General features: G+C 42.6%; 1 protein-coding gene across 2 annotated transcripts in view; it reads right to left on the bottom strand.

The window, feature by feature from the left end:
• LOC126017412 (ubiquinol-cytochrome-c reductase complex assembly factor 1) overlaps window positions 1–12,281 on the bottom strand; it is a 132,479-nt gene that overhangs the window by 98,646 nt on the left and 21,552 nt on the right. The gene's annotated exons all lie outside the window — the stretch shown is intronic.

Here is a 12,281-nt window from a genome sequence, read left to right as displayed (position 1 = left end):
TAAAGTCTTTTCCAAAAATCTTTTTTGCTTAATCAATTTCTGATGATTTGCTCACTAAAAAGATCCAAGATGGGCACCAGAATAGGATCCAGAGGAGGGCAGGAGCAATAGCACAACAGTAGGGCACTTACCTTGCATGCAGCCAGTCCAGGATGGACCCCATATGGTCCCCCAAGCCTGCCAAGAGCAATTTCTGAGTGCAGAGTCAGGAGTAATCCCTGAGTGCTGCCAGGTGTGGCCCAAACTCCCACACCCCAAATAAAAATTCAGAGGGCTGGAGAGATAGTAGAATGGGTAGGACACTTGTCTTGGACATGGCTGACCAGGGTTCAATTGCCAGCATCCCATATAGTCTCTCAGTACTGTCAGGACTAATTCCTGAGGGGCCGGAGGAATAGCACAGTGCTAGGGCATTTGCCTTCCACGTGGCCGACCCAGGATGGACCTCGGTCTGATTTCCAGCAAGCCTGCAGGAAGAGTGATTTCTGAGTGCAGAGCCAGGAGTAACCCCTGAGCGCCGCCAGGTGTGACCCTAAAACAAACGAACAAACAAAAATAGAAAAAAGGACTAATTCCTGAGTAATAGAAGCAGGAGTAAGCCCTGAACATCACTAGGTATGGCCAAAACAAACAGAAAGAATGGTGTCCACATGGCCCCAGCAATAGTATAGTAGTTCTATAGAACTCTTGCCTTGCACATGGTTGATACAAGTTCAATACTGGCATCACCATGCTCCACCAAAAATGATCCCTGAATCAGGTGTAAGTAAGCCCAGAGCATAGCAGAGTATGACCCGCAAGCAAAAAAAAAATTTTTTTTTAAGTTTTTTAAAAGGCAGATTCCCAGAAAGTGAGCAGAAAATTCAGAGAGCTCCCATCCAGCCCCACTACATAGGCTCAACACTCAATGATAACAGTCCAGCCAGAATGATACATATGCAACTAGTGAGAAACCTATATAGATACATCATTAGCACTCATAAACTCATATTTATTTATGAGATTATTTTTTCTACCAACATGAAAACACTTAAATATGTATACATTTATAAACAAACATAAATGCATTGGGACCAAAAAGAAATAAAAATAAACATTATTTTGCTAGGCAGGAAAGTGAGCTCAAAGAGCTACAGCATATGTTTTGCATGAGGAAACTAGGATTAAATTCCTGGCACTTTGGCACAGTCTCTCAAGTGCTGTCACAAGCAGCCCCCTACCAAACTGCCAAATACAGCTCTTTTTTTTTTTTTTTTTTGGTTTTTTTGGGTCACATCCGGCGGTGCTCAGGGGTTACTCCTGGATGTGTGCTCAGAAATAGCTCCTGGCAGGCACAGGGGACCATATGGGACACCGGGATTTGAACCAATCACCTTAGGTCCTGGATCGGCTGCTTGCAAGGCAAACACCGCTGTGCTATCTCTCCGGGCCCACCAAATACAGCTCTTGAGTACCGGCAAGTGCGACCCAGAAACTAAAACAAAGTTATTTTGCTAAGTTAATGAATTAATGAATGAGCTTAAGAATCTAGTGTCCAGGCCAGAGAGATAACTTAAAACACTGAGCACAGGTTTTGCATGTGTGGGGGAAAAAATCAAGTTGGAAAACTAGTTTCCCAAAACTCAGTAATACGATAGTAACCTTCACAATAAAGGGGAGGTAGAGTGCAAATAAAGTCTGGTTTATTCCAAGAGAGGAGATACATGAAACAAAAAAATCATGTTTTCCTTTAATTCTAAGGAAGGAAAAATAGAATTTATAATTGTGCTAAGTTACTGTTTACTTTTCTTCCCACACTAGAATATTTAAACAGTCAGAATTGTGGTCACTCCCAAGGACACTAATACTTCAATTCATAGGTATCAAGCAGGCTTTGTAAAACACAGACTAAACACAGAAAACACCTCCCATTACATCATATGTATCAGTGTAAAGGCTCATCCAGAACACAACCAATAAATCTTTTTTTTTTCTTTTTGTTTTTTGGTTTGGGAATCACACCTGGGCATGTGCAGGAAATACTCTCGGCTCTGGGCTCAGGGGTTGTGTCTCTCAGTGTTTGAGAGACCCTGTAGTGCTGGGGATTAAATGTAGGCCTCTGGATGCAAAGCATGCACTTCACCCTCCACACTATCTCTCAACTCAAAAGCACACTCAAGGACTTAAGCTTTCAGGAGAGTTCTCTTCCATCGGCTACATGACCTTTTACTTGCCCATAGCTGCAGTAGTAAGCAATGGCTCCCTTCTATGACTATAGTATTACCTGCAAATTCCATCCTATCAGTATTTAACACTTAATATTTAACATTAAATTTAACACAATATATTGAACTCAGGTACTATGTACCAAGAACATCTCACTAAATTTTTAATTATCCACTCTTGCCCTTGATGCCCTAAAGATTCCCTTCACCTTAAAATATTCATTTTTTGGATCCAGAGCAGTGGTGCAGGGTGTAAGATGTCTGCCTTGCATGCACTAGCCTAGGACGGACACAGTTCGATCCCCCAGCATCCCATATGGTCCCCAAGCCAGGGGCGATTTCTGAGTACATAATCAGAAGTAACCCCTGAGTGTCACCAGGTATGGCCCAAAAACCAAAAACCAAAAAAATAAAAAAAAATAAAAAAATAAATATAAATATATATATATATATATATATATATATATGCATTTTTTTTCTTCTGAGGTCAGAAAGATGAGCTGAGCATATACTTTGCCTGCAGGAGGCCCAGATCTGATAAATACCACATAGTGCCCTGGGTATCACCAGGAACAATTCCAAACACTGAAACAGAAGTGGCCCTGAGCACTGACTTATATAAGTATGGTTGTTAATAATAAAAAAGTCATTTGTTGAAAAAAAAATCGTTTCTTTAAATTAAAAACATATCAGTAAGGTTTTTTTTTTTTTTTGGGGGGGGGGGTCACACCCAGCAGTGCTCAGGGGTTACTCCTGGCTCCACACTCAGAAATCACTCCTAGCAGGCTGGCCTTAGCTCAGCGGTTACTTCGCAGTCACAAAGCTTAGCTTTGAAACCAATCACCTCTGGTGGGTTCGATTCCCCGCAGGTGCTTTCCAGTCCTTTTAAAAAGTAAAAAAAAAGGAAGGAAGGAAGGAAGGAAGGAAGGAAGGAAGGAAGGAAGGAAGGAAGGAAGGAAGGAAGGAAGGAAGGAAGGAAGGAAGGAAGGAAGGAAGGAAGGAAGGAAGGAAGGAAGGAAGGAAGGAAGGAAGGAAGGAAGGAAGGAAGGAAGGAAGGAAGGAAGGAAGGAAGGAAGGAAGGAAGGAAGGAAGGAAGGAAGGAAGGAAGGAAGGAAGGAAGGAAGGAAGGAAGGAAGGAAGGAAGGAAGGAAGGAAGGAAGGAAGGAAGGAAGGAAGGAAGGAAGGAAGGAAGGAAGAAGAAGGAAGGAAAGAAAGAAGAAGAAAGAAAGAAAGAAAGAAAGAAAGAAAGAAAGAAAGAAAGAAAGAAAGAAAGAAAGAAAGAAAGAAAGAAAGAAAGAAAGAAAGAAAGAAAGAAAGAAAGAAAGAAAGAAAGAAAGAAAGAAAGAAAGAAAGAAAGAAAGAAATCACTCCTAGCAGGCTCAGGGGACCATATGGGATGCCGGGATTTGAACCAATGACCTTCTGCATGAAAGGCGAACACCTTACCTCTATGCTATCTCTCTAGACCCTCAGTAATTATTTCTATAAAGGAGAAAAAAAAAATTTGAATTTCTGATTTCAAAAATGCTTTGTGGGAGCCAGAGTGATAGTACAGTGGGTAGGATGCTTACTTGCATGTGGCGGAGTACAGAGTCAGAAGTAAGCCTGAGAACTTCCAGGTGTGGCATTAAGAACAAAAGTAAATAAATAAAATAAAATATTATTATCCTCTTATTCTCTACCATAGTAAGTCTGACAACTTCAGTCATCACACTCACTACATGCATTATTATATATTTAGACACTTGATTATTTCTATTACCATTGCCAAAAATACCAACAAAAGATGGAATTGTAAAAAAATAAAAAAAATAAAAAATAAAAAAAGAGAGAAATGGAATTGTATTATCAGAATCTAATATAATACATTCAGGGCCGGCGAGGTGGCACTAGAGGTAAGGTGTCTGCCTTGCAAGCGCTACCCAAGGAAGGACTACGGGGTTCGATCCCCCGGCATCCCATATGGTTCCCCCAAGCCAGGGGCAATTTCTGAGCGCTTAGCCAGGAGTAACCCTTGAGCATCAAATGGGTGTGGCCCAAAAAACAAAACAAAACAAAAAAATATATATAGTACACTCACCTGGGGAAAAATTTAAATCTTGGGCCCAGACATATAGTACAGGAAGTGAAACACTTGCCTGCATGAGGCCAGACCTGGTTCAAATCCTGAGAACTATCTATGGCCCCGAACACTATATATGGTCCCCTAAGCACTGCCAGGGATCTCTTCTGAACAAAAAGCCAGGAAAGCCCCTGAGCACAACAGGTGTGACCCAAAATGGTTCACCCAGGAGCTGGAGCAGTGGCTCAAACGGTAAGGCATCTGCCTTGCCCATGCTAGCCTAGGATGGACTGTGTTTTGATCCCCCGGCACCCCATATGGTCCCCCAAGCTAGGAGCAATTTCTGAGCAAATAGCCAAGAGTAACCCCTGAACATCACCAGGTATGGCCCAAAATTAAAAAAAAAAAAAAAAAAAAAAAGCCAACAAGGTTCACCCACCCGCTACTAAAACAAAATTTCAAATATCTATTGAATGAACAAGTCCAGCCAGCTGTATGGTTATTTCTTATTATTTCTTTCTTGTCATTTCCCACACAAATGCCATACACGTGTATTTAATTCATCTACCCCCTCTAATAAATGCCACAATGTGCCAACTCTTTTTTTAGTTTTGTTTTGTTTTTGTTTTGAGGCCATACAGAGTAGTGCTCAGAGCCACACACCTGCCTCTGCACTCAGTAATTACTCAGTGCTCAGGGGATCATATGGGTTACTGAGGTCGGCTGTGTGCAAATCAAACACCCAACCTGCTGTACGATCAATCCAGCCCAAAGTGCCAGCTCTTATGCCAGGTTTTTAAGGTTTAGGACATCATAGTTTCATGGAGAAGAGTATGAAGTTCATTGAACAAGAAACAAAGACCAAATTTCAGAGTTTATAAAACATAAGGTGGGCACTAAAGAAATAGTAAAACAGGTGATCTCTCAAGCCCCTCCAGGAGTGATCCCTAAATCCAGTCAGGAATAAGCCAAGAGTATCACCAGGTTTGGCCCCCACCAAAAAGTATAAAATGGTACACTTTAGAAAATTATTTGTTGGGTATCTACTGATTATGAAAGTATACACATTCTAAAAGACTCAGTAATTCTATTTCTAAGTGTATGCCCCAACAGAAATGCATATATATGTTCACCAAAAATCATGTAAAAGAGAGCTGGAAACCTGACTCTAGTGGTAAAGTGGTTTTGATACCAGGTACCACATGGGCCCCTACACACTCAGTGTTAACTGTAAACTTATTTTAAAAATCAATTTTAATGGCTAGAGAAATATTACAGGTCCCCCAAGTACCACCAGAATAATTATTGAGTGCAGAGCAAGAAATAACCCCTGAGCATCAACAGGTGTGGCACAAAGATAAAAAAAAAAAATTTTAAAGGCACAGGAGGGGCCAGAGTGGTGAGGCAAGTGGTAAGGCGTTTGCCTTGCATGCGGTTAACCTAGGACAAACTAGGGTTCAATCCCCTGGCGTCCCATATGGTCTCCCAAACCAGGAGCGATTTCTGAGTGCATAGCCAGGAGGAACCACTGAGCATCACAGGGTGTGGGGCCCCAAAAAGCAAACAGAAAAAAGGCACAGGACCAGAGAGAGAGAATAGAGGTTAAGGAACTTGCCTGAGTGTAATCAACCTCAAACTGATTCCAAGCACTGTATATGTTCATCCTGACCACCACCAGGAGCAACCCCTACACAGAGCCAGTAGTAGCCTCTAAGCACTGGCAGGTATGGCCCCAAACCCCCCCCAAAAAATAATAATGAAAGTACAAGACTGGGGCCGGAGAGATAGCATGGAGGTAAGGCGTTTGCCTTTCATGCAGAAGGTCATCGGTTCGAATCCCGGCGTCCCATATGGTCCCCCGAGCCTGCCAGGAGCGATTTCTGAGCATGAAGCCAGGAGTAACCCCTGAGCGCTGCTGGGTGTGACCCAAAAACCAAAAAAAAAAAAAGAAAAAAGAAAGTACAAGACTGTAGACAGAACTACCATTAATAAAAACCCAGGGGCCCAAGCAATAGTACAGTAGGTAGGGTGTTTGCCTTGGCTAACCCAGGTTCAATCCCTAGCACTCCATATATCCACTGAAGCACTGCCAGGAATGATCCCTGGGCACAGAAGCAGAAGAAACCCTGAGCAACATTGGGTATGGCCAAAAAAACAACAAAGAAATCCCAACTCAGCATCAGAAGAATAGATAAATTAGTGAAGTTATATCATATAACAAGAAGAAGAATGAATTAACTATATCATGGATCATGGACAAATTTCTAAAACAAATCTGAATAACAAACCCAATAAAGAAAAATATGCTTAGAAGACCAAATATGCCATGGTATTAAAAGTGAAGACCAGGGGCCGGAGTACAGCAAGCAGGCATTTGCCTTACACACGACCAACCTACATTCAATCCCCGGCATCCCTAGCCTTGCAGGAGTAATTTCTGAGTGCAGAGTCAGGAGTAACCTAAGTGACACCAAGTGTGGCCCCAAAACAAAAACAAGTAAGTAAATAAAGTGAAAATGATGCTTAACTGAAAATGATGAAGGGAAGGAGTTGATTCTGTTGGTTGATTCTGTTCTCTATCAGAACTGTATTCACTATGCAATGATTCTTGGGCTATGAAAATTAATGGTTGATTTTGTAAAATTATATTTATATGCTTTATATATTAAATTATATTATATGTTTTTATTATACTTCAATTTAAAGTATGGGCTTCCATATGAGTATTCAGGATATTCAAAGGAGCCACATATGAAAATGGCATAAATGGGCATGAGACTAGGGGGACTCAATAATAGACTGAGACAGTTAGGACAAGTGGGGCTTACAGAAGGCAATAAGATCAGAAAAAGGCTACAGGTGGAAGAGAAAATTAAAAACAACATTATGGGGCCAGAGCCATAGCACAAGCCATAGGAACATTTACCTTGTATATGCTAACCTAGTACGGACCGCAGTTTGATCCCCCCCCTGCCCCCCACCCCCCGGCGTCCCATATGGCCCCCCAAGCCAGGGGCAATTTTTGAGCACATAGCCAGAAGTAACCCCTGAGTGTCATAAGGCGTGGCCCAAAAACAAAAATAAAAACAAGACGTGAGCAAAAGCTTCAGTCTCTTAGAAATTTGTTCTGAGAACCAAGTAAAATAGCATATGTGAAGAGTTGTGTAAAATAGACTGCATGGTGGCCAGAGAGATGGCATGGAGGTAAGGTGTTTGCCTTGCATGTGGAAGGACAGTGGTTCAAATCATGGCATCCCATATGGTCCCCCGAGCCTGCCAGGAGTAACCCCTGAGCGCTGCTGGGTATAACCCAAAAACAAAACAAAACAAAAATAGACTGCATGATAAAAAAAATAAATAATGATCCACCTAAATTCTTTTTTTTTTTGGGGGGGAGGGCGTTTGGGGTGACACCCAGTAGTGCTCAGGGGTTACTCCTGGCTCTACACTCAGAAATCGCTCCTAGCAGCCTCGGGAGGACCATATGGGATGCCGGGATTCAAACCACCGTCCTTCCGCATGCAAGGCAAACACCCTACCTCCATGCTATCTCTCCAGCCCCCTGATCCACCTAAATTCTTTTGCAAGCAAGATTATCTTTAAAAAAAAATGAGATTTCTAATTTATTTACTTATTATTTACAAATAGGTTCTGAAAGTGAGGAGACATCCCTAGTTTGAAAGAGAAAGGAAGGAGGAAGAAAAAGCAGAAAAAAGGAAGAAAAAGTGAGAAAAACCCACAAATAAACCAAAAAAAGGGGGGGGGGGAGGAAAGAATACAATTTTTGTTTGTTTTATTTTATTTTATTTTGGTTTTTGGTCACACCCGACAGCGCTTAGGGTTACTCCTGGCTCTAAGCTCAGAAATCGCTCCTGGTTGGTTCAGGGGACCATATGGGATGGTGGTATTCAAACCACTGTCCTTCTGCATGCAAAGCAAATACCCTCGCTCCATGCTATCTCTCCAGCCAAATATAGACAATTCTTAAAATATCTGTTCTTGCAAAAACAAAACAAAACAAAAAAAAATCTGTTCCTGGTTGTTTAAGCAAAACTATAAGTTCTACCAGGGCACAATCTGTATTAAAATTTCTTTCACTGGGGCCACAGAAATAGTACAGCAGCAGGGCGTTTGCCTTGAACGCAGCCAACCCAGGACAAATGGCGGTTCGAATCACGATATCCCATATGGTCCCAACCCACCCCCACCTACCCCCAGCCTGCCAAGAGTGATTTCTAAGTGCAGAGCCAGAAGTAACCCCTGAGCACCACCAGGTGTGACCCAAAAAACAAAAAAAAATTTTTTTTCTTTCACTTTCTTTCCCAGTGTTCAACACCATTCTGGGCCAGGAATGGCACTCAATCAAAAAGAGGTGGATTCCTTTTCTTTCTCGTTTTCAATTAAGATGTACTTCTTTTCTTTTCCTTCTCTCTCTCTCTCTCTCTCTCCCCCTCTTTCTCTCTCTCTCTCTCTCAGTAAAACTGAGGTGAATTATTTTTCTCTCTCCCCCTCCCACTTTCTCTCTCTCTCTCTCTCTCTCTCTCTCTCTCTCTCTCTCTCTCTCTCTCTCTCTCCCTCCCTCTTTCTCTCTCTCTCTCTCTCTCTCTCTCCCTTTCTCTCTCTCTCTCTCTCTCTCTCTCTCTCTCAGTAAAACTGAGGTGAATTATTTTTCTCTCTCCCCCTCCCACTTTCTCCTTTTTTTTTTTTTTAAAAAAAAAAAGGACAATTTGGAGAAGGTCCAGAAAAGAACCACAAGAATGATTAAAGAGATGAATAAAAGGTTCTAGTGAAAAGGGTAAGTTGAATTGAGACTGTTTAGTTTGGAGCAAAGGCAACTGAAAAACTAAGGAGTAACTTAGAATAACAACACTTGAGCTGGAAGAAATTTCAGAAAACTTTTAAGACTAAACGTTTCATTCCACAGATGAGGAAACTAAGATCCAGGGAGAGGCTGAAACTTGCTTAAGTTAGTTTTAGGACAAAGAATTTTCCTTTTGAAGTTTAACATTATACAATAAGGAAAAAATTTACCAAAGCAATATGAATATCAATGGCAACAAAAAGTAACACTTTAGGGACCAGAGCATTAGTACAGCAGATAGGGTGCTTGCCTAACACAGCAAACTCGAGCTTGATCCCTAGCATTATATATACTCCCCCTGAGCACAGAGCCAGGAGTCAACCCTGAACACTGCCTGGAGTGGACCTCCTCCCCCACAAAACAGTAATTACAACTTATTAAAATCTCCTGTATGTTTGGCATTTGATTTATTGATGTTATTGCACAATAACCTCACGAAGTAGATACTAGTTTTTCCTATCTAGAAATGAGGACGCACAGCAGTAGGGAGTTTGCCTTAATCCCCAGCATCCCATATGGTCCCCCAAGCCTGCCAAAAGCAATTTCTGAGCCCAGAGCCAGGAGTAATACCTGAGCACCGCCAGGTAAAAAAACGAAAAGAAAGGGGCCAGAGATATGGCACAGCAGTAGGGTGTTTGCCTTGCACACAGACAATCCAGGACGAATGGTGGTTCAAATCCCGGCATCCTATATGGGCCCCTGAGCCTGCCAGGAGTAACCCCTGATCACCACCAGGTGTGGCCCAAAAACCCAAATAAAGAAAAGTTAACTCACTTAAAATTTTTTTTAGAAATAACTTTAAGACTGTAGAGACAATATACAACATGTAAGGTTCTTAGCACATGGCTGACCCAGATTCAATTCCTAACATCCCTAACACTGCATATAGTCCCCCTGAGCACTGCCCAAGATTGATGCCTACAGAGCCCAAGATTAAGCCATGAACACAATGACCCAAAAGGCAAAAAATTGGGGCTGAAGCAATGGTGCTAGAGGTAAGGCGTCTGCCTTGCAAGTGCTAGCCTAAAATGAACCATGGTTTGATCCCCCAGCATCCCATATGGTCCCCCAAGCCAGCATCGATTTCTGAGCGCATAGTCAGAAGTAACCCCTGAGCATCAAATGGGTGTGGCCCAAAACAAACAAAAAATGCAAAAAATTAAAAAAAACTTTTTAACTCTTTTTAAGGAGCTGGAAAGATAAGTATAGTTGGTAGGTTGCTTACCTTGCACATGGCTGACCCAGCATCCCATATGAGCTGTCCAGGAGAGATTCCTGAACACAGAGCCAGAAGAAAGCACTGAGCAACACTGAGTGTGGTCCAAACTCCAAAAGAAAAAATAAATCCCAAGGCTAGAGAAATAGTGAATAAGACAGAGCCTGAAGTAAGTCCTGACCACTGCTGGATGGCCCCAGAGAAACAAACAAAAACAAAATAAAACCTCACCTCAAATAAGAATAGTATATTGGGATGGAGCTGGAGTGATAACACAGAGGTAGGGTGTTTGCCTTGCACGTAGCTGACCCAGAACAGACCTGTGTTTGATCCCCAGCATCCCATGTGGTGCCCAAAGCCAGGAGCAATTTCTGAGCACATAGCCAGAAGTAACCTGAGTGTTACCAGGTGTGGCCCAAAAACCAAAAAAAAAAGAATAGTATACCCGGGGCCAGAGACATAGCAGAGCAGTAGGGCGTTTGCCATGCAAAAGGCCAACACATTACAGACCCTGGTTCGATTCCCAACATCCCATATGGTCCCCCAAGCCTACCAAGAGCGATTTCTGAGCAAAGAGCCAGGAGTAATCCGAGCGTTGCTGTGTGTGACCCAAAAAATAACTAAATAAATAATAGTGTATTGATGGAGTGGAAGAGATAGTACAACAGATAAGGAGTTTACCTGGGTTCAATGCCCAGTATCCCATTTGGTCTTCAGAGCCCCAGCAAGGAGTAAATCCTAAGCACCACTAGATGTAGTCCAAAAACAAATTTAAAAAAAATAGTAGTACATAGGGGGCTGTAGCGATAGTACAGTAGTCAGGGCATTTGCCTTACACACAGTCAATTCGAGTTCGATCCCTGGCATCCCAGATGGTCCCCCAAACCTGCCTGAAGTGATTTCTGAGTCCAGAGCCAGAAGCCACTAGGTGTGGCCCTCCCAAAAAAAAAAAAAAAACAATAGTACATGGAGCCAGAAATACAGTACAGGGGGCCCGGAGAGATAGCACAGTGGTGTTTGCCTTGCCAGCAGCCGATCCAGGACCTAAGGTGGTTGGTTTGAATCCCAGTGTCCCATATGGTCCCCCGTGCCTGCCAGGAGCTATTTCTGAGCAGACAGCCAGGAGTAACTCCTGAGCACTGCCGGGTGTGGCCCAAAAACCAAAAAAAAAAAAAAAAAAAAAAAAGAAATACAGTACAGGAATAAACCACTTGTTTTGTATACAGTCAACTTCAGTTTGATCCTCAGCACCTACCACATATCATCCCCTGAGCACCACTATAAGTGATCCCAGAGTATACCAAGAGTATACCCTGAGCACCACCAGTTGTGGCCCAAAAACAAAACAAAAATCTCACCTCGGGCCCAGAGAGATATAGCACAGCAGCATTTACCTTGTAAGCAGCCAATCCAGGACCTAAGGTGGTTGGTTCAAATCCTGGTATCCCATACGGTCCCCCGTGCCTGCCAGGAGCTATTTTTGAGCAGACAGCCAGGAGTAACCCCTGAGCACTGCCGGGTGTGGCCCCCCAAAGAAAAAAAATCTCACCTCAAATAAACATGGTACTTGGGGCCAGAGAGATAATACAAGAGCAAGGCACTTACTTACATTGCACAATCAACCCCAGTTCAATTCCCAGCACTACATAATGTGCCATGAGCACTGCCAGAGATCATCCCTAAATACAGAACCAGGAGTAGCCCCTGAGCACTACTTATTGTGGCTCCATATCCCAAATTAAAAAAGTAGTATGAAGTGGTTATGAAAAAAAAAATAAAGTTACCTCTGAGATGAGTAAGTGGAAACACTCCCAACAGTAAAAACCGTCAGACTGTAGCCTAGTCTCCTAGGCTAAGTGCCACGGGAGGGTATTTAGAAGCAACGCCCTATACACCATACCGTAGGAATCAGCTCTTAGCTGGCACCACAAAGACCCA

The sequence above is a fragment of the Suncus etruscus genome, chromosome 9 (genome assembly GCF_024139225.1).
Source record: "Suncus etruscus isolate mSunEtr1 chromosome 9, mSunEtr1.pri.cur, whole genome shotgun sequence".
Lineage (NCBI taxonomy): Eukaryota > Metazoa > Chordata > Mammalia > Eulipotyphla > Soricidae > Suncus > Suncus etruscus.
This window is presented reverse-complemented; position numbering and strand designations above follow the sequence as displayed.